General features: G+C 31.8%; 1 protein-coding gene and 1 long non-coding RNA gene across 4 annotated transcripts in view; both read right to left on the bottom strand.

Annotated features, from left to right (window-relative positions):
• Positions 1-22,524, bottom strand: part of tmtc2b (transmembrane O-mannosyltransferase targeting cadherins 2b) — a 217,941-nt gene that overhangs the window by 181,596 nt on the left and 13,821 nt on the right. The gene's annotated exons all lie outside the window — the stretch shown is intronic.
• On the bottom strand, positions 94-2,653 carry LOC130245259 (uncharacterized). Of its 3 annotated transcripts, XR_008839320.1 has the most exons (6): positions 1,956-1,998; positions 1,785-1,854; positions 738-795; positions 552-650; positions 274-437; positions 94-183 (listed from the first exon to the last, which is right to left on the bottom strand). It is a non-coding gene; the product is annotated as an uncharacterized LOC130245259 (long non-coding RNA). The 3 variants fall into 3 exon arrangements; XR_008839321.1 differs by lacking the exons at positions 1,785-1,854; positions 1,956-1,998 and adding an exon at positions 2,388-2,653 and having other exon boundaries at positions 94-192; XR_008839319.1 differs by lacking the exons at positions 1,785-1,854; positions 1,956-1,998 and adding an exon at positions 2,388-2,649.

The raw sequence follows: 22,524 nt of genomic DNA, 5'->3' as shown, positions 1-22,524 counted from the left end.
ATATGTTAAGTAAAAGTTGCTCCTCAACTTTCATCTTTTCAATAGAACATGCCTAATTGTGAAAAGAATGAATGAATGAAGTCTTACCAGGATGGTCCTAAAGAATCCCCAGTCACGCTCACGCAGCAAGACCAAAAGACCTCTGATAACAGTAGTCCATCATGAACTGACATCATGCAGTTCCTGCAAAGACTAAAATTAAGAAAAAAAAAATCTAAATAAAATATATATTCATATTTTAATTAATACTTTAATACATGACCCTAAACATACCTGCTCATCATAAACCTTCAAAAGATTAGCCAGGGTATCTGCTGTCTTGTCAGTTTTGGATGCTGTTTGCCTTAAAATTGTCATCAAATGAAATTGGTGGTGGTGCGGTTGTCCAAAGAATTTGTGGGGAAAATTCTCATTTGTAACATGTTGGTACTCTGCAGCTAAAAAAAACAAGAGAAAATTTCATAAAACAAACCCACACTACAAAATATATAATGCTAGAAAAAATATATTAATATTATTATTATGTTTCATTTACTTATTTATTTTTTTACCTCAGATGAAAATCAGGTGTTGATCAGATCAGATGTTGATATCAGGATCTTCATATTGTAAACTGAACTCAAGGTCTAGCTGAAGTTTCACTTTCCTTGCTGCAAAAAATCATTGCAAATACACTGTAATATTTATTTTAACTGGATATGCCAGGCATAGTAGTACAAAATGAATATTTTACCCACCTTTTACATGCCTCCATATAAGAATCTTTCTGTAGTCAGCAACAACCGACCTTCAATTCTGTATGTACACAAAGTCACAGTGTCATTCAGCTGAGAGTGGAAGTAGTACAATTGCATGATGTCTAACGTCAACCCCCAAAACGGTTAGCAATAGAGCTGATCATCATGTTAGTTGCTTTGATTCGATGAACACGGATTTGACTTAAACAGTATTGAAATTTTGAAAACTGAATAGGACGACAAATAAATTTAAGGCCTGTTTTTAAAAGCTAGAAATAACAAAACTTACCTTATTGTCTAATGATGTAAAAATATATAGCCTAAAAAATATATATATTTAAGATATAAATATATTTTAAGCTGCAAAATTTGCACATCAGAAAAACTATTTCTTGTTTACCACGTCTGGATGATTAGAATATTTGTTTTGTTATTATTTTATTTAATATTTTATTTAATAATTTTAATTACTTTGTATTACGGTGTTATAGATAGGCATATTTTGTTTTTAGGCTATATATATTCTCTCCAGAGTAAATATTTTTAAAAAATAGATTGGAAAAAAAAACGTTTACCATACCTTTAACATATGTTTGACTAAAATGACATTTAAAATCATTTAACTGATCGCATTGATCAGGTAATCATTGATATGCAGAGATGTCTTCTCGATCGCAGGGAAATAATCAGTGCTGATCAGTACTGGTGATTGAGGTAAAGTTAGTTTTATATTTACACATTCAGACTTTCTCCTTAATAATATAATATAATTTCAGAAAAGTAGTTTTTGCATATTCTAAATAGTAAAATCATATTAGCAGCCAATGACTTTCAAAGTACAACATTGTTCAGTCAAAAAAATTGTGCATTAAGTGTAACGTTAATGTTGTTTTCATGTCATACTTGTATATGATTTCAGACCGAATACACAAAGTACCATGGTAAACGACATATGGAGAGAGTCACAAGTTGTTACTGGACGAATGTATGAATATAAAACCAACTTTACCTCAATGTGCTAGTGTGAGATGAAGCTTTGCTCTGTACCTGCTCAGGTGAGGAGCACAGCTTAAATGTTCTCCGTTAGGCTCTCGTGTATGGATCAGCATGCAACAAGCTGTGTGTGACAGACAGCTACGTTTTGAGGTAGTTTTTGCCCGTCATCAGAAAATACCATTCAGTATTTAGGCGGAGATTATTTGAGTTATGATTATGCACCTTTCGTTTCCGTAGTGCCTACAGATCGCGAAGATAATACCACATTTACAGTCCGGACAGAGTTCAGCGCAGTGCCATGACGTGCGGTTGTGTGAGCGCGCGTCACCATGACAACCTAAACGCATGCTCGCGCCAAGATTTAAAAATATGTTAAACATTGAATCTGCCGATTTCAAATGTTTTTGTCCTTATAACACTGTTAAAATTCATAGTTAACACATTACAACTAACGCTAACGTTGCACTGATTCAAATTTTTTTTAAACAGTAATGTTAACGTTAGTTAGCAACAAGTGGGGCTAAACACGTTTTATGTAATGCACGACATGTAAACGCATTCAGACAAACTCTACATTACATTGAACTGTTACTGTGATTATATTGATTAAAACATAAATTTAATATTTCTTGGATTTGTAAATAGTTTACTTACTGTAGTGTGAAGCGAGGCCGATCCGCCATCTTGAAAAAACGAATGAAGCACGAGAACGTACGTGAACCTGGATGACGTCACACGCAAAATCACTGGGCTGAAAGATTTTGAGTTAATGAAACTTTAAAGAGACATTTTGTATAAATTAAACACAGCAAAATCGTTCACCTTACTTGAAAGATTTAATTTTTACAAACTCAAAAATAAGAAAAAGTTCTAAATACTCATCTAGGTTAATTAAGATTAACGAATTTTAATGATTTAAGTTAATACAACTCAGTTCAATTAATTAGTTACAGCATTAGGGTTTACAGTGCAGCCAACTGTGTGCATGTGTGTGTGTGTGTGTGTGTGTGTGTATGCCTGGGTCTGGTTGTGTCTGCTTGAATTCACGACACAGTATTTAATGAATCAGCCTTTATTATTGCTCATTAATAGGTTATGTTGTTTTCACATTATTACTACATTAAACTAATACATATTTTAAGACAGACAAAAGACTATCAGTCATATCGTTTTAATGTATCTTTTATCGAAACTATCTAATTAAAATATATTTACAATATTAATCCAGCAAATAACAAATCTTAATATGTATTGACGACAAAAAGACCTTGTAAAACTATTTATCTAAAAATGTAATGTTATAAACTGCTGGTTGAAAAACACTGATGTAAATTCCAGTTGTCTTTGTGATTAATGAAAAGTTTTATTATGAAAAACATTTTAAGCTGATTTTTTTTCTTTTGACTAACACATTTCCAATATATTTACATGCATGTTCTGTATTTTATGGCACACATTGTTGTATAATCAATCTAAAAACGTAATGTTTTGCACACTGGTCATCACTGGTGTAGATTTGAAAATAAATGATTTAAAATAAAAGATTTACTAAAAGGTCTTATCAGTCTTTAGACAGTATTGTTATTTCAGTTTGAAAAGGTAAATAAAAGGTATTGTACTGCTCACAATTGAAGCCAAGCAACTTAGTTACGGAATTTTAGATTCAAACTGATTGGAATTCTTTAAAAATTCTTGATAATATAAAGAGAAATATAGAGATTATTCCGAATATAAAACAAAAATATGAACAAAAATGATTTTCAGTTTATCTAAAAACAGTACAGCTCCATCCCTTAGTTACCTTTACTTAATGGTCTACAGTAAAATGTATTTGTTTATCTACTGTAGCCACCATTTATATGTTCACATAACAGTGTTAAATCAAGTAAGCCTACAAATTTGTCAAAATTATTCAAGTTTAAAGGTAGTTCTTGAAAGTAGACAGAGCAAATGATGCTTTTCTTTTACCATTAGATTTAGATGAATTAAGATTATTGATACTACACACATTTTGTAGTGAGTGTATATGTTTCTTTAAATTGAAGGTTTTTCATTGACATACACATTTTCAACTGAACAATCTAAAATCGAACAATGTTTTTTTCACTCTGAATATAAACGTTATCACACGGAAAAGTGATGTTTAAAATACTATTCATTTAACTTAACGCATGACTAGAGTTTTGTTTTTACAAGCCAGAAACATTGAGCTAATTCAAGCTTTTGATTTTGCACTCTGTTGCACTTTTTCAATACAAAATGTAAGCTTTTTATGCACCTGCTAAAAATCTGTAATTTTGAGCCACTGTCAGAGTTTGTAAGTTACAAAGCATACATGTTTTTAAAACTGTCAGTTCTCAAAAGTTACTTAACGTTTCTTCTGGAGTTTTTAAGAACAACATTGCAGGGGCTTCGTCAAACATAAAGATACATCTCAAACATTAGATTCATACTGACACACAAGCCTTTGTAAAATTTAAGAGAGAAAATCACTAAGAAAAAGATTAAAACAAGAATAGTTTCATTTGGGGGGAAAAAGTGATAATATGAAAAAGATTGCTTACACCAATATGGTCTAATGGTTAGAATTTCGTGGTTTTATGATATGGGAATATTTTTAACCTCTAATGTGTCCCAAGTAACATTAATAACAACACTTAGCCACAGTTATTTGTATCGTAGTTGAATGCTACACGCTATACTGTCAACAAAGCACATTAATATCAAAGAGTAAATACATTTTATTTTAAGAATACTTTGCAGTAAACTTTAATGAATGAATACGTTTATTTTATCAATCTTCTAATGCAGAATGCTTTTGAAACATTTAATTATGTTTTATGACCAGTGTCGTCTGACCAAATTATTTGACCTAATTCAAGCATCCGTTTTCTGCTGCACTTTTTAACACAAAATGTCTTTGCAAACTTTTTGCATATGTGTTAAACTCTCAAAGCATCTGTTATGATGCATACAGTAAAAGACACAATAACCATTTCTACTGCCAATTATATTTTGTTGTCTAGAACTATAAATCTACAAAACTAAATTGAATACTTGCCACTAAATCTGCATTAATATATTTTTGCGACAGTGTCTAAGGTACGGTGTATTAGAAATGTATTCTTTTCAACTGTCATGAAAGTTTGAGTTGTAAATGTTTTGGTTTTAAACCAGAGACAACCAACAATATAATGTATGCCTTTTGTTCATACAGTTTTTCAAATGAATGAGAAATTATAAAATTGTACGTCAGTACTTCTAGATTTAAAACTAAATTGGGTGACAGTTTTTAGTTTGTCTTTCTAAACTGACTACAAAACCATTACACATTAGAACTGTATGTTATTATGGGTGTCTTAAACGTCAACCAACTTTAATAAATGATCTACAGTTTATACCTTTATGCTTTAAACAAGTAACCACTCTTTGACACACTATGCAACATTTTAATTTTCTAATATTTAAATATACATTTGGCATAATTACAGGTCTTAAATCAATTTCTACAATGTTTCTATGATTTGTTACATGCCATCATGTTTTGCGTCTAGCTCATTTTCTAACTTTTTTACAGGAAAGGCATAGACACTTTTCAGAACAAGCAATAGGTCATTTATACCGCTAGACTTTGAATGCACCAATTAACACATGGCCACTCTTGCAAGTTTACTTTAAGTTATAACGTTTGTATGTAAACCTGATCCTGTGTATGAAAACCACCTATGACTAGGTGGGGTAATGAAATGCCAAGCAGGTTATTTTTTCTTTATAAATGCTTGTAGAATTTAAAATCTACTTGGTTACATTAAAACATTTTACTTGTTTAACACAAAATCATAAGTTTAACTTAAGCTGATAAACTTTTTATTTCAAGCAAATATACACTGAAATAGAGTAGTGCATAATGAACAAACATGGATTGCATAGGAATAATAAAGACAAATCAACTAAGAAAAAAATATATGTTTATACAGTCATACATTGAAGAAAAACAGGGTACACCAGAACACTGTAACGACATTACTGAATATCTAACCAGCAAAGAAATTCTACTAAAAGCATTCTGTCGTGTCCAAGAATGTGGTTGGTCAAAACTTCCACAATCTCAGCTATATTTGCTATTTTGTTTTGTGAAAGCAGTGACACACAAATATCTGTTATATATGTAGACATGCATAGAACCTGCGTTACTCCCATCTCATCATTCCATCCAGTCAGCACCTCAAGAATTTTTGTAATGGTTGCACAGACAGCATCATTGCTACGAACACACAGGTGAGTCAATTGATTTATCGTATCGCCCCATGAGTTTAAGGCACCTCTCACAACGTCCATTTCTCTCTTGAGATTTTTCACACGTTTGCCATCTCCTGTACAATCATGATTAGAATCAAACGCATCATTGATGATCCTCTCCAGAAGAAAGACCATACGGTCCCTATAATGCTGTTTAAACATGTCGTCCACAATAGACCTCATTTGACAATCAAAAGCAGGGTCGCACTTGCACTCAGGCCTTTCATGCGCATCAGAGTCAGCATTTTGAGAACAATAGCAATCCGCCATTTTTGCAAGGGGCTGTCACAAGAAATCAGAAAATAATTTTTTAGAAAACTTTTTTATTTAATCACAATACAAAGTTTGTACCATAATCTGTGTAGAACATATGCAGTAGTACCTTAAGGATGCTGCTGGTGTCCTTAAGCAGCAATAGTTCAGTCCTAATAGCTCAGTGCAAACAAGACCAAAGTAGGCACTGTGGTCCTCAAAGTTAGTACCTTTTTATGTCTTTAATCTTCTTTTTACTCCTGATCAATGGGTTCTTGTAGAAAGTTCTGGGGTCGGTGACTGCGCCCAAAAGCATTACTCCTTGGTAGCTAGAAGTAATAATGGGCGCTTTATCTACACATTCAATCAGGTCCGCCTTCACTTACTGGGGCGGTACTATGAACATCTGCCACGGTGTCATAAAAGTCATGAATAAACATTTAGTTAACATCTTTTATTTAAGACATAGGCGTGATGATGTAGGGATACCTATTTTGATTAAACAAAATAAAAAATACAGGATCATACCGTAAATATATTCACAATGAAATATTTTAGAGAACTAATATTATAGAATTTTTATATTTCATGGAGGTTTTAGGTTGACAAAATATAATGCTTACTTGAAGACATTTCAAAACTGGTTGCCATACTAATGGACAATAAAATAAATTTGAATGTTTTTACGCAAATATGTACACGCTTTTCAACATTATTCTGCAGTCTGAATTGTTCATTATAGTTGTTTATTTGGTTTCCTATTAGGGATCAAAGCAGTCACATATTTAATTGAAAATTTGCTTATTTCATGATAGTGTTCTTTTTTTAAAGAATTAAGAATTGAGAAGAAATACGCTTACATCTACACATACATATTCATTTTGGAATTAAAAATGTAACGATACAAGACACGCTATTTATTTTAAGTGAAATATACTTGTAAGAAAATACAGTTACATTTATGAAATGACCCATATTCCATAACTTATTGCAATGCCTTTGAGGTAAAGAAAGAGAGAGTTTAAGATGGCCGTTATCCATAATTGGTTATTAGATTAAAGTTATTTTAAAAAGTCGAGTTTGGTTAAAAAGTCTAGGCCTACTTAAATTGGATCTGTTAAAACATAAAGAAATTAAAGTTATGCAGTATACGTTCTGTGACATATAGACATACACTTTAGCATCACTATAAAATAGATAATCTACAAGTACCAACATTCACCAATTTGATACAAACTGTACCAAAACTGTTTCATATTTTTGTTGCTGAGTAGCAATAAGTATTTTTGTTTTATTTCTATGTTATGTGATACTAAATCTATTTTCAGACCTATCATTTTAGTGATATACTTATAATAAAGTTGAAAAAACAAGCTAATAAATTTAGTTAGACATCATGTGCTTGACATTTTAGTAAATAGTTAAAGCTACTGATTGTGCTAATTGAATATTTAGCATTTTGAAAGGTAAATATGTGTCAGGGTATGTAAAGTTGTCGCCTCTGGCTTGTTTGGTTGTGATTGGTGGAATGTTTCCACAAACTGAAATATTAAAGTGTTTTTATTCACTATTCTGCAACTTTGATGCAATCTACACTGTAAAAGAAATATACAAAAGTACATATCATGCTGTTTTGTAAAAGCACACAGACATGTCGGCAAAAAATGCACTTGCAACCGCTTCCTGGGACAAACCTTTTGTATTGCTGAAAATCTGTAATATTTTAATGTGTTGGTCAGGACGTAAGCGTACAGCTTACAAATAACTGACTATTTGTACTATGTACAGTGATGTGACACACATTTCAAGTGTAAAAGATGAGTATATAACAGAAAACAACTAGTCTCATATGTCATGTTGGTGTTCAGAGATTTAAAAAGTACTCAAAAATACTATACAAGTGAAAGATTAAACAGGGTGGTGAAAATTGTACACATATAGGGTTATAATCGTTTGGACAATACATATTTGAGTAAAAAAATTGTGCTAGATTTAATTAGTACTTGTGTAATAGTAAAAGTAACAGCAATAATGAATTTTGAGATTGTTGTTTAAACTTTTAAAATCTCTCACCACACAGCATGAATGGACGACATACAATGCTTTATCATGCTTTAGAACCGTCTGTGATTAATTGTATTAAACTATCAAACTACAGGCACTAAATATAAATTATTCATCATGCTTAAAGTTGTAAAACCTTTTAATTAACTTGTGCAGATGTTGAAAGAGGCAAGCCTTTTGTGGAATCAAAAGCAAAAAAGTCAATATGTCCATGTTTACTGTATTCTTTTAAGCATAGAGTATATTGTAAAAGTATATTTTCAAGTGTGACCGTAGTAAACATTGAGCGCACAAGTCACTAACTATAACATGTTTATTTGTACATCCTGTTATCTTATAAGAATAGTCACTAGGGATAGTTTGTTATTGAAAACATGGCATGCAATTTGTAGTAGCCATTTTGGAAACAGCTGAAGTAATCGCTGAGCATTTTTTCTCAGAATAAGTGCAATGTTCGATTACTTGTGGGTTTTGAAAATGTTCATATTTATTTGCAATAAAAATAACCCAGGCTTCAAACATTAATTAAACATGTAATGAACTTATGGTCAAAGTATACTTGTTGCTGATCCAATATAGCACATAAAAGTACATTAAATAGCCTAGAGATTATGAGGTACAATTTAGTTACAATTAAAATATACAAAATTTAGAATTTCAAAATATGGCATTTCAAGATAGCAAATTGTTAACTCCTTTAAAGTATACAGGCCTTTTGTCTAGCTGCAAGTATACTTTTTATTTTTTTGTGTTTTCATTTTATAAATTTTTCACAGCAGTAAGCAGTTAAATTTGTGTAATTATAAGAATACTGTCTTTTATAAAGATTTGACATTTGACATGCTCGTTGACAATTTAGGATTTTTTGCAGCAATTAATTTCAGTTAATTCAACTCAATCAAATTTATTCTCTGTCTTTATACTTGTTTCTGTACACAAAAAATAACGTAGGCATATGTTAAATTTTCAATCAATCAAAAGGAGTACTTAGAACACATACTGTAATAATCTTGTAAGCATATGACAATGAACAAGCATAGGACAAATAACAAAACTTTTCTGTTTTTATAAATGTAATATATAGTTAAGTGAGGTTAATTGTTAATTGTACTCAAGTAGATACTTAATAAATACTTCAGTACACCAATCAGCTAACATTATTCGAGTACTTTACCTCTGTGATCTTATAACTTTTTCAAAAACGAATCTAAAAATGTGACAATATAATTTAAACATGTTCATAGAAGTCATTTCATTGTGTAAGTTGTTTATGGTCATATTTTGGTAATTTCATCAAGCACGATTTTAACCCCGAGTACTATGATAAATGTTTACTTGAAAACAGAACTAATGTAAATAAATACCATGCCAGTTACAAATTAAATAGTTGACGATATCAGATGAGTGAATTTCTGTAGTTTGAATTGAAGCTGAATGTCTTTTTTTATGTAAGCTGTAATCACTATCACAGTGGCAGGGTTCTCGTGAAAAACTTTATAGGATAAATTTATGTACATTCTGAGTACATTCTCATGTACAATTAAGTTTCATGTATATTATTTAATTATTAGGTTAAATGTTACATTTTAATTTTATTGACTTTAAAAAGTGAGAAACCCTAAATTACTTAAATGTGTTTGCTTCACAATCACTTGGATGTTCTGACAATATCGGAATAAAACAATTATTCATTAATTCTTAAGAAGAAGTTTGTAATAGACTTAATAAAAATAAACTTAAAACCTACAGTACATTAACAGCTCAGACAGAATAATTTGTAATAGTGTTTGTCCCAGGAAGTGCAGTTTTTTGCCGAGATGTCTGTGTGCTTTTAAAAAATAGCATGATATGTACTTTTGTATATTTCTTTTACAGTGTAGATTGCATCAAAGTTGCAGAATAGTGAATAAAAACACTTTAATATTTCAGTTTGTGGAAACATTCCACCAATCACAACCAAACAAGCCAGAGGCGACAACTTTACATACCCTGACACATATTTACCTTTCAAAATGCTAAATATTCAATTAGCACAATCAGTAGCTTTAACTATTTACTAAAATGTCAAGCACATGATGTCTAACTAAATTTATTAGCTTGTTTTTTCAACTTTATTATAAGTATATCACTAAAATGATAGGTCTGAAAATAGATTTAGTATCACATAACATAGAAATAAAACAAAAATACTTATTGCTACTCAGCAACAAAAATATGAAACAGTTTTGGTACAGTTTGTATCAAATTGGTGAATGTTGGTACTTGTAGATTATCTATTTTATAGTGATGCTAAAGTGTATGTCTATATGTCACCAGAACGTATACTGCATAACTTTAATTTCTTTATGTTTTAACAGATCCAATTTAAGTAGGCCTAGACTATTTAACCAAACTCGACTTTTTAAAATAACTTTAATCTAATAACCAATTATGGATAACGGCCATCTTAAACTCTCTCTTTCTTTACCTCAAAGGCATTGCAATAAGTTATGGAATATGGGTTATTTCATAAATGTAACTGTATTTTCTTACAAGTATATTTCACTTAAAATAAATAGCGTGTCTTGTATCGTTACATTTTTAATTCCAAAATGAATATGTATGTGTAGATGTAAGCGTATTTCTTCTCAATTCTTAATTCTTTAAAAAAAGAACACTATCATGAAATAAGCAAATTTTCAATTAAATATGTGACTGCTTTGATCCCTAATAGGAAACCAAATAAACAACTATAATGAACAATTCAGACTGCAGAATAATGTTGAAAAGCGTGTACATATTTGCGTAAAAACATTCAAATTTATTTGATTGTCCATTTGTATGGCAACCAGTTTTGAAATGTCTTCAGCTAAGCATTATATTTTGTCAACCTAAAACTACCATGAAATATAAAATTCTATAATATTATATAATATTACTCTAAAATATTTCATTGTGAATATATTTACGGTATGACCCTGTATTTTTTATTTTAATCAAAATAGGTATCCCTACATCATCACGCCTATGTCTTAAATAAAAGATGTTAACTAAATGTTTATTCATGACTTTTATGACACCGTGGCAGATGTTCATAGTACCGCCCCAGTAAGTGAAGGCGGACCTGATTGAATGTGTAGATAAAGCGCCCATTATTACTTCTAGCTACCAAGGAGTAATGCTTTTGGGCGCAGTCACCGACCCCAGAACTTTCTACAAGAACCCATTGATCAGGAGTAAAAAGAAGATTAAAGACATAAAAAGGTACTAACTTTGAGGACCACAGTGCCTACTTTGGTCTTGTTTGCACTGAGCTATTAGGACTGAACTATTGCTGCTTAAGGACACCAGCAGCATCCTTAAGGTACTACTGCATATGTTCTACACAGATTATGGTACAAACTTTGTATTGTGATTAAATAAAAAAGTTTTCTAAAAAATTATTTTCTGATTTCTTGTGACAGCCCCTTGCAAAAATGGCGGATTGCTATTGTTCTCAAAATGCTGACTCTGATGCGCATGAAAGGCCTGAGTGCAAGTGCGACCCTGCTTTTGATTGTCAAATGAGGTCTATTGTGGACGACATGTTTAAACAGCATTATAGGGACCGTATGGTCTTTCTTCTGGAGAGGATCATCAATGATGCGTTTGATTCTAATCATGATTGTACAGGAGATGGCAAACGTGTGAAAAATCTCAAGAGAGAAATGGACGTTGTGAGAGGTGCCTTAAACTCATGGGGCGATACGATAAATCAATTGACTCACCTGTGTGTTCGTAGCAATGATGCTGTCTGTGCAACCATTACAAAAATTCTTGAGGTGCTGACTGGATGGAATGATGAGATGGGAGTAACGCAGGTTCTATGCATGTCTACATATATAACAGATATTTGTGTGTCACTGCTTTCACAAAACAAAATAGCAAATATAGCTGAGATTGTGGAAGTTTTGACCAACCACATTCTTGGACACGACAGAATGCTTTTAGTAGAATTTCTTTGCTGGTTAGATATTCAGTAATGTCGTTACAGTGTTCTGGTGTACCCTGTTTTTCTTCAATGTATGACTGTATAAACATATATTTTTTTCTTAGTTGATTTGTCTTTATTATTCCTATGCAATCCATGTTTGTTCATTATGCACTACTCTATTCAGTGTATATTTGCTTGAAATAAAAAGTTTATCAGCTTAAGTTAAACTTATGATTTTGTGTTAAACAAGTAAAATGTTTTAATGTAACCAAGTAGATTTTAAATTCTACAAGCATTTATAAAGAAAAAATAACCTGCTTGGCATTTCATTACCCCACCTAGTCATAGGTGGTTTCATACACAGGATCAGGTTTACATACAAACGTTATAACTTAAAGTAAACTTGCAAGAGTGGCCATGTGTTAATTGGTGCATTCAAAGTCTAGCGGTATAAATGACCTATTGCTTGTTCTGAAAAGTGTCTATGCCTTTCCTGTAAAAAAGTTAGAAAATGAGCTAGACGCAAAACATGATGGCATGTAACAAATCATAGAAACATTGTAGAAATTGATTTAAGACCTGTAATTATGCCAAATGTATATTTAAATATTAGAAAATTAAAATGTTGCATAGTGTGTCAAAGAGTGGTTACTTGTTTAAAAGCATAAAGGTATAAACTGTAGATCATTTATTAAAGTTGGTTGACGTTTAAGACACCCATAATAACATACAGTTCTAATGTGTAATGGTTTGTAGTCAGTTTAGAAAGACAAACTAAAAACTGTCACCCAATTTAGTTTTAAATCTAGAAGTACTGACGTACAATTTTATAATTTCTCATTCATTTGAAAAACTGTATGAACAAAAGGCATACATTATATTGTTGGTTGTCTCTGGTTTAAAACCAAAACATTTACAACTCAAACTTTCATGACAGTTGAAAAGAATACATTTCTAATACACCGTACCTTAGACACTGTCGCAAAAATATATTAATGCAGATTTAGTGGCAAGTATTCAATTTAGTTTTGTAGATTTATAGTTCTAGACAACAAAATATAATTGGCAGTAGAAATGGTTATTGTGTCTTTTACTGTATGCATCATAACAGATGCTTTGAGAGTTTAACACATATGCAAAAAGTTTGCAAAGACATTTTGTGTTAAAAAGTGCAGCAGAAAACAGAAGATTGAATTAGGTCAAATAATTTGGTCAGACGACACTGGTCGTAAAACATAATTAAATGTTTCAAAAACATTCTGCATCAGAAGGTCGATAAAATAAACGTATTCATTCATTAAAGTTTACTGCAAAGTATTCTTAAAATAAAATGTATTTACTCTTTGATATTAATGTGCTTTGTTGACAGTATAGCGTGTAGCATTCAACTACGATACAAATAACTGTGGCTAAGTGTTGTTATTAATGTTACTTGGGACAAATTAGAGTTTAAAAATATTCCCATATCATAAAACCCAGAAATTCTAACCATTAGACCATATTGGTGTAACCAATGTATTTCATATTATCACTTTTTCCCCCCAAATGAAACTATTCTTGTTTTAATCTTTTTCTTAGTGATTTTCTCTCTTAAATTTTACAAAGTCTTGTGTGTCAGTATAAATCTAATGCATGAAATGTATCTTTATGTTTGACGAAGCCCCTGCAATGTTGTTCTTAAAAACTCCAGAAGAAAGGGAACAACAATAAGTAACTTTTGAGAACTGACAGTTTTAAAAACATGTATGCTTTGTAACATACAAACTCTAACAGTGGCTCAAAATTACAGATTTTTAGCAGATGCATAAAAAGCTTACCTTTTGTGTTGAAAAAGTGCAACAGAGTGCAAAATCAAAAGCTTGATTTAGCTCAATGTTTCTGGCTTGTAAAAACAAAACTCTAGTCATGCGTTAAGTTAAATGAATAGTTTTTTAAACATCACTTTTCCGTGTGATAACGTTTATATTCAGAGTGAAAAAAAATAAACATTGTTCGATTTTAGATTGTTCAGTTGAAAATGTGTATGTCAATGAAAAACCTTCAATTTAAAGAAACATATACACTCATGACAAAATGTGTGTAGTATCAATAATCTTAATTCATCTAAATCTAATGGTAAAAGAAAAGCATCATTTGCTCTGTCTACTTTCAAGAACTACCTTTAAACTTGAATAATTTTGACAAATTTGTAGGCTTACTTGATTTAACACTGTTATGTGAACATATAAATGGTGGATCCAGTAGATAAACAAATACATTTTACTGTAGACCATTAAGTAAAGGTAACTAAGGGATGGAGCTGTACTGATTTTAGATAAACTGAAAATCATTTTATGTTTATATTTTTGTTTTATATTCAGAATAATCTCTATATTTCTCTTTATATTATCAAGAATTTTTAAAGAATTCCAATCAGTTTGAATCTAAAATTCCGTAACTAAGTTGCTTGGCTTCAATTGTGAGCAGTACAATACCTTTTATTTACCTTTTGAAACAGAAATAACAATACTGTCTAAAGACTGATAAGACCTTTTAGTAAATCTTTAATTTTAAATCATTTATTTTCAAATCTACACCAGTGATGACCAGTGTGCAAAACATTACGTTTTTAGATTGATTATACTACAATGTGTGCCATAAAATACAGAACATGCATGTAAATATATTGAAAATGTGTAAGTCAAAAGAAAAAACATTCAGCTTAAAATGTTTTTCATAATAAAACTTTTCATTAATCACAAAGACAACTGGAATTTACATCTGTGTTTTTCAACCAACAGTTTAGAACATTACATTTTTAGATAAATAGTTTTACAAGGTCTGCTAATTTGTCGTCAATACATATTAAGATTTGTTATTTGCTGGATTAATATTGTAAATATATTTTAATTAGATAGTTTCGATAAAAGATACATTAAAACAATATGACTGATGGTCTTTTGTCTGTCTTAAAATATGTATTAGTTTAATGTACTAATAATGTGAAAACAACATACCCTATTAATGAGCAATAATAAAGGCAGATTCATTAAATACTGTGTTGTGAATTCAAGCAGACACAACCAGACCCAGTCAAACACACACACACACATGCACACAGTTGGCTGCATGTGAATATATAGATATGCAATATCAGCACACTTTCTAATCACCTAACAACATATCAATCAGATACATGTTCCATTTCTGATATATATCTTTCACAAATAGTTGACGGGATGCTGTCTAAAGGATAAGTTTACCTTATCATCGCTCACACACACACACACACACACACACACAGACACACCCATGCCTAAACAGCCGGTTAGAGCCACACTGACTGATAGCCATGTAAGCGGATGTTCGCGTTTATTAAACAAGCGCAACCATTACGTTCTCTTATCACATAGTAGCATATAGCGATTGCATTGTAACAGTCATCAGATATGTCTTCTATCTTTCACAAGCAGTCTTCAACCGTCTTCAAATTACCAAGACAGACACACAGTCAGAGCCAGGCCCACACCCGTACCAGAGCGCAGGCAAGACCAGGTGGGAGATACTAATAGTTTATTAATTATATTAAAATATAATAAAATATATTAGTATAATATAATAGTGTATAATAGTATATAATTATAATACTTTATTGCAATAATTAAAATATAATGTATTACAATAATTAAAATATAATATAATGTAGTACAATAATTAAAATATAATATAATGTAGTACAATAATTAAAATATAATATAATGTAGTACAATATTTAAAATATAATATAATGTAGTACAATAATTAAAATATGGTTTTAATAACGGTTGATATATTTTATTTCATTTGATTACAATCTAATTAATAATATTATAATATCTATTTTTATAATTAATATTACAATTAAGATTTAATTACAGGAATTAATAATAATTTAATTAAACTGATAAGAATATAATTACCGGAATTATTGTTTAATTACCGGAATTATAATTTAATTACCGGAATTATAATTTAATTACCGGAATTATTCATTTAATTAAACTGATAAGAATCTATTTACCGGAATTATTATTTTAATTAAACTGATAAGAATCTAATTACCGGAATTATTAAATGTATATTAAAAAGGGGCGGGGCTTAAACCGGAAGTCCCGCCTAAAAGGGGCGTGGCCGTCATCAATCAAATTTCTTGACACAAGCCGCCCCATATTCCTCTCTCTACCAACCAAAAACATTTAATTTAGCTAATCTTGGTTCCTTACTTGCACACAAATGCATTAGAACCATTTTTTACTTCATATCTGTTTCCTTCCAGGTCTCCACACAGGCGATGTGACCGAAAATGATCAATTAGGAAAAAATCAGCTTTGGCCATTGAATACACAATTAATAATAAAAAAGCTCTGTGTATCTGTATGACCTTTTAATATCAGACTTCAATCAAAGACCCCCTCTGCCCTCCAAGACCACCAAAAAAAAAAAAAAAAAACCTTGGCCTGCTCCAAATCCTGAGACCCCAGTCTAGACGCCATCTGGACACAGTGGACACGCTTATCAACAGGCACTGGCACGACTGAAGCATTTGATCTGTTGCTTTGAAATACAATGAAATACAATGCACTTAAATATGATTATTTGCTCTAATGTTTGATGTCTGTAAAGAAGCCAATTGCAAATATTTAATTGTAAAGAACTGTTTTTGTGTGACATACAGAGATTTAATCTGGTGCTTAAAAGACCTGCACTGTAAAAAAGGTTGTACTATTATTTACATCAAGTAAACCGTATTGAAGCATGTTTTACAATACATTTAGTTTCAATCTAATTAACGTCTTTGAGCATTTATAATGTATAGTAAAATGATTAACTCAATGTATTATTTCGTCACCTTGGAATTATAAGATTTTAATCTGCATTCTGAATGATTTTGAGATATTGAGATATTTTGCATTCCATAGCAAACAGTAAGTGTGTAACATTTGTTTTTAAATAAAGAAGTCTTAAAATGTAAACAACCTTGAAAAAAATCCCACAATGTAAGTAAGTTGTCATTTAATAAGAACATGTCGATAACTCAATTTTGACATAAATGTCAGATAGAACCTTATAAATCTAAGGTGACGATGTGTTTTTTGCTCAATTTCAACATTTCTGGAAGAAATAAATCCTTTATATGTTTCTATGCACGATTGCTGCTTATTATTATTATAACTATTATTTCTATTATTATTACTATAATTATTATTATTATTATTATTTAATATCCATTTGTATTTTATTATTATTACTATTAATACTATTATTTTATTAATAAAATAAAAAATGTATAATAATAATAATAATAATAATAATAATAATAATAATAATAATTTTATTTTATTACTATTAGTTTTATAATAATATTAATAATGACTGAACATCTTAGGTTATTAAACATTACTAGTATATTACTATTTACAATTATTATTACTATTATTATAAAATATATTATATAATAAAAATAATAATAGTAATAATAATATAGACTGAACATCTTAGGTTATTTATTAAATATTATTAGTATAAGAATAAAAAAAATAAGAAGAAGAACAAGAAGAACAAGAAGAAGAACAAGAACAACAGGAACAAGAAGAAGAAGATGAAGAAGAAGAAGAAGAACAAGAAGAATCCGATTAAATGCATCCTGAAAATAAAATATATGGTTATTTACAAACACAGTCTGGAATTGAAACTGAAGCCTTAGATTCACTCAGATCAAGATATCACGAGAAACCTGGAAGCCAAATACTGTTACAGACCATTACAAACAACACTTCTGCATTGATATTCCTCTCAGAGACATAGGCTGTTTCTCAATATGTGTTCTTCAGCGATCTTGCGTCCTCGTGTTCTCGTGCAACGTCATCATCAACTGCCAAAGTTCAGTTCCAAACAAAAGAGCGTAGGAACACAGGACGTGTGAAAGTTCCCGGATGTGTTCTTGACTTCGAGGATGCATCGATGCAGACTTGAGCACCGAACTCGCTCTAGGAGTGCCAGAAGTCATTGCGACTGGAGGTGGGAAGCGCAGCATTTTATACAGGTTTATTATTAAAGTTCAGAGACATCACTTATTTATCTCAGGAGTTTCCCTAAATGAAACGGTGAATATAAACATTACAATGAAAATCTTAATAAAGTAATAAACACATTAAAGGTGTTTATTTGCAGAAATTCTTATTAAAATCTGCTTTATTTATATTGTTATTTATATTGTTTATTTTTAATTTATATTGTTATTTATATTGTCTTTATGCATAGTATATATTTTACAAAGAAGAAAAACAATAAAGCGCTGAATGAATGTTGTTATGTTTAAATAATTTTCAATTAAAGACGCGTGAAAGTCATGTGAACATCAGGAAGAACGCAGCATCTCATTTCTCACAGGATGCGTTCTCTGTTCTTGCGCTTTAATGAGTTCGTTCTTCCGAGGTGGCCTGGCAAAACCGGTCTTTACAAGAATGCAAGTCCGTTCTCTGTGTTCTTGAAATTGAGAAACAGCCATACAGAGCACTGTTTTTCACCCTGTTTAAACCTCACACACAGCAGGACAGCAGTAAATTGGAGAACTGGTTGGTCTGAGGTTTCAGCCCTGAGAAAGTTCACTGTACGAGGTCACGGACGTAGTAATTGTTAATCAGATGGTTCCACAGACACACACATTCACCAACTACAGTAGAGCGAGCTGTGTTTAATAGTATTTGTGGTTTGTCAGAAGGCCGCTGACCCAGAACTCAAAGGTTAGCATACGTCACAGACACAACGGTCCAAGAGGAGCTTCTCAGAGAACAAAAACGTCAATACATTCCTCACCTATTATCAAACCACAATCTTCTGCAAATCCTGTTGTTCCTCAGGGCAATGAGTACAATGCTTTCCAGTCTAGTAATGCATTCATTTTCTCTCTCATAAATTGGTGTTTAACTTCAGCGCTTTGGATTGAAGCGTCTGCCAAATGCATAAATGCAAATGTTAAACTTGGAGCCATATGGAGGGAATTAAACAGCTCAACCAAATCTATTATTTAGAAACAAATTATGTGGTAATCTTGACATTTCCAGGTTAGTGTGTAAATGTAAACTACTATTTATGAACAAAAAAACTCAGAATTAACATTTTGCTACACCAGCCAACGACTGATTTGATAGATACATATTTACCATTCATTTATATCATTTTAAGATTTTACAATTAATTTCACCAATCAAATATTGAAATAATGAATCTAAAGTGATAAGACAAACTTAGAAAAAGTATCATATATTATTTTATTTGACAATATATCATTATTGTTACTATCATCAGTATTTTTTGTAAGATTCCATATAATTTTTTCAAGCATATCATTATTTTACCCTTACATGCATCCATGCATATAATTAACCGACTATAATTGTAACAATAGGAGTCGGGGACAACAGACGTGAGGATCCACGTGCAGTTTATCAACTCTGAATAAGGCAGGCAATGGTCAAAACAGGAGCAAATGGTATCATAATCAATGGTGGGTAATCCGGAGAGTGTAGTCAAAAACAGGTGAATAGTCAGAACAGGTGGCAAAACGGCATTAACGGTAAACAAGACAAGGTTTAAAAGAACGGCAGAACAAAAAGGGAAAAACGCTTTGTAATGTTCGTGGGGAAAAACAAGACTCAGCACTGTGTGTGTGAATGTGAGGTGTATATATAGTTCATGTAATGAGTCTTCATGATCTACAGCTGTGTGCAAGTAATCAGTGGTGATCCGGAACTGGTGTGTGAGTGATGTGCCTGACGGGAAATTCAATTCAATTCCCTTCAACTTTATTTGTATAGCGCTTTTACAATGTAAATTGTGTCAAAGCAGCTTCACATAGAAGATCGTGGTAAATTGAAACAGTGTAGTTCAGTTTGTAGTGTTTAAGTTCAGTTAAGTTTAGCTCAGTTCAGTGTGGTTAATAATCACTACTGAGAGTCCAAACACTGAAGAGCAAATCCATTGAAGCGCAGCTCTACAGATCCCGAACTATGCAAGCCAGTGGTAACAGCGGCGAGGAAAAAACTTCACCAATTGGCAAAAGTGAATAATTTAAAAACCTCGAGAGAAACCAGGTTCAGTTGGGCACAACCATTTCTCCTATGGTCAAACGTCTTGTGCAGAGCTGCCGGCCAGGGGCCTGAGGCTGGAGAATGCTGGACCTCAGCGAAGACTCGTAGTGTAGTGCAGTTCAGTGGCAGAATTGTAGTCTGGGTGATCTGCAAGGCCCAGATTGCTGGCGATCATGACAATAAAATGATCAGTCTTATTTAATAATATTGAAAAAGTACAGCTGATATTTCAATGGCTTTAAATTGATAAGAAATTTCCCTGAAAAATATTGGCAACCAAATGCATGTGTACATTTTTTTGTTGTTCTTAGATACATTAAGTTTGCACAATTCAGCTTACAGTATGCCACTAAATGTTGCAGTCACTGATAAAGTTTCCAGCCAACTGGTTACGTTACTCACCAACACTAATTCAATTCGCATTTGCCACTAAGACATTGCTAACATTGGGCTCTGATTCCATCTATACGCTCATGCAATGACAAACCATGGTCACGCCATTATGACGTTAAAGCAACAATATTTATAATGCAGTGAAAGTAAAGGCAGCTGTTCCACATGCAGCATTCACAGAAATGGCACAGGTGGCTGTTCAGTCTAGTCTGGTGCTTTATTTTATGACATCTCTGGTCAAACCAAAAGATGAGGCAATACGTTTCCCTCATTCTGAATGTGCCAAAATACTCCCTGAAGTTATATGACTTAACCCACAGCCTGAAGTCTCTTAAACTCTTAGGCCACTGGCACGCACTTGCTGGAATTTTGCATTGTCTGTATATTAATAAAACTGGCGAGATTCAAAGAGATTGAGATTCAATCTTAATTAAAAAAATCCAAGTAGAACAGTCACTATTTACAAGTCTCACAAGCAAATACACTGCAGTATTTAAAAGATCCGATACTTTCTAAATGGCTTCTTTTTTTCCTAATTTTCATCTCAATTCTTTTCAAATTCTGTCATTTAAACAAACTCACATCAGACTTTACCGCCTTTTAGACATCATCAGAACACAAAAGAAAAAACTAATTTGATATGACAATGTTTCAACCTACATGGTCTTCAAGTCACACAGGAAACTCAATAGAACTCAAGATATAGTTTAACTCTACACATCACACCTGCAAACAATAATCACCACATTCAACCAATGAGCAAGCAAACATGAAAATGTAAGATGATTAAAAAACCAGTTAAGTTTCTGTTTAGTTTTCATCAATCTTGGGTTTTAGGTAACATGAAGGCAGCTTGACTTTAATTACTCTTTGTTGTCATGGTATTAAGGAGCAGCTGAGCTAAGCTATCTTCATGGTTCCCAAAACCCAGAATTGGTGCAAAATAAACTGAAACTGAATCTGGCTTCACAGTTCAAGTAGGGCACAGTACTCTATGGCAAAAATGCTATCTCTATCATTTATTTTCATTATTGAACAATAAAAAATATATTTCAATATCAGTTCATAATCCTTCCAGATTTAAAAGAGTATCCCAACAATGACTGAAGCCACAAATGCTTTAAATGGCATAACCTTATTTTTCGGTGGCTGATCATTTTTGGCAGCTGAAAATTCAGTGCATCTCTAATATATCAACATAGTTCTGGATTCCCAATGTTGCACATTTCTGCTGTGTGACTGGCTCTTATATCAACATATAGTAAAAAGTCCAGAGCTTATTGTTATTGACATAAATTGTATTGTGATTCGACATAATATAATTTTTGGCCTAGCCCTAAGTACAAGCCTCTTCTTGCTGTATGAAAACAAACATCATTGATCAAATCTCATTTGGTTAAAGCACTGGTGTGACATGCAAGAATGAACCTCATTAGTTCTCAGGCATCACGAATGAACCATACTGGTTGTCACAAGTCAAAAATACATGATTTTCTGTGAACAAATCTGAATGTTGTAAACCGTGTTAACTGTCAAAGGTCCCATGAAGTGCTTTAAAATGTAATTTTTTTTTTTTATTCAAGGTTTGACGTGATCACAACCAAAACGTGAAGGACAGAGTAGCTCCTCCCCTTTATGGAAACAGCCAATAGCGCTTTATCACCGCTCTTACGTTCCACAAATGTTTTGTGGTGTTTTGTGTTTGTTTTGCTTTCTCTTCTCT

This window comes from Danio aesculapii, chromosome 18 (assembly GCF_903798145.1).
Source record: "Danio aesculapii chromosome 18, fDanAes4.1, whole genome shotgun sequence".
Lineage (NCBI taxonomy): Eukaryota > Metazoa > Chordata > Actinopteri > Cypriniformes > Danionidae > Danio > Danio aesculapii.
Note: the sequence above shows the minus strand (reverse complement) of the source record. Positions and strands in the feature narration are given on the sequence as shown.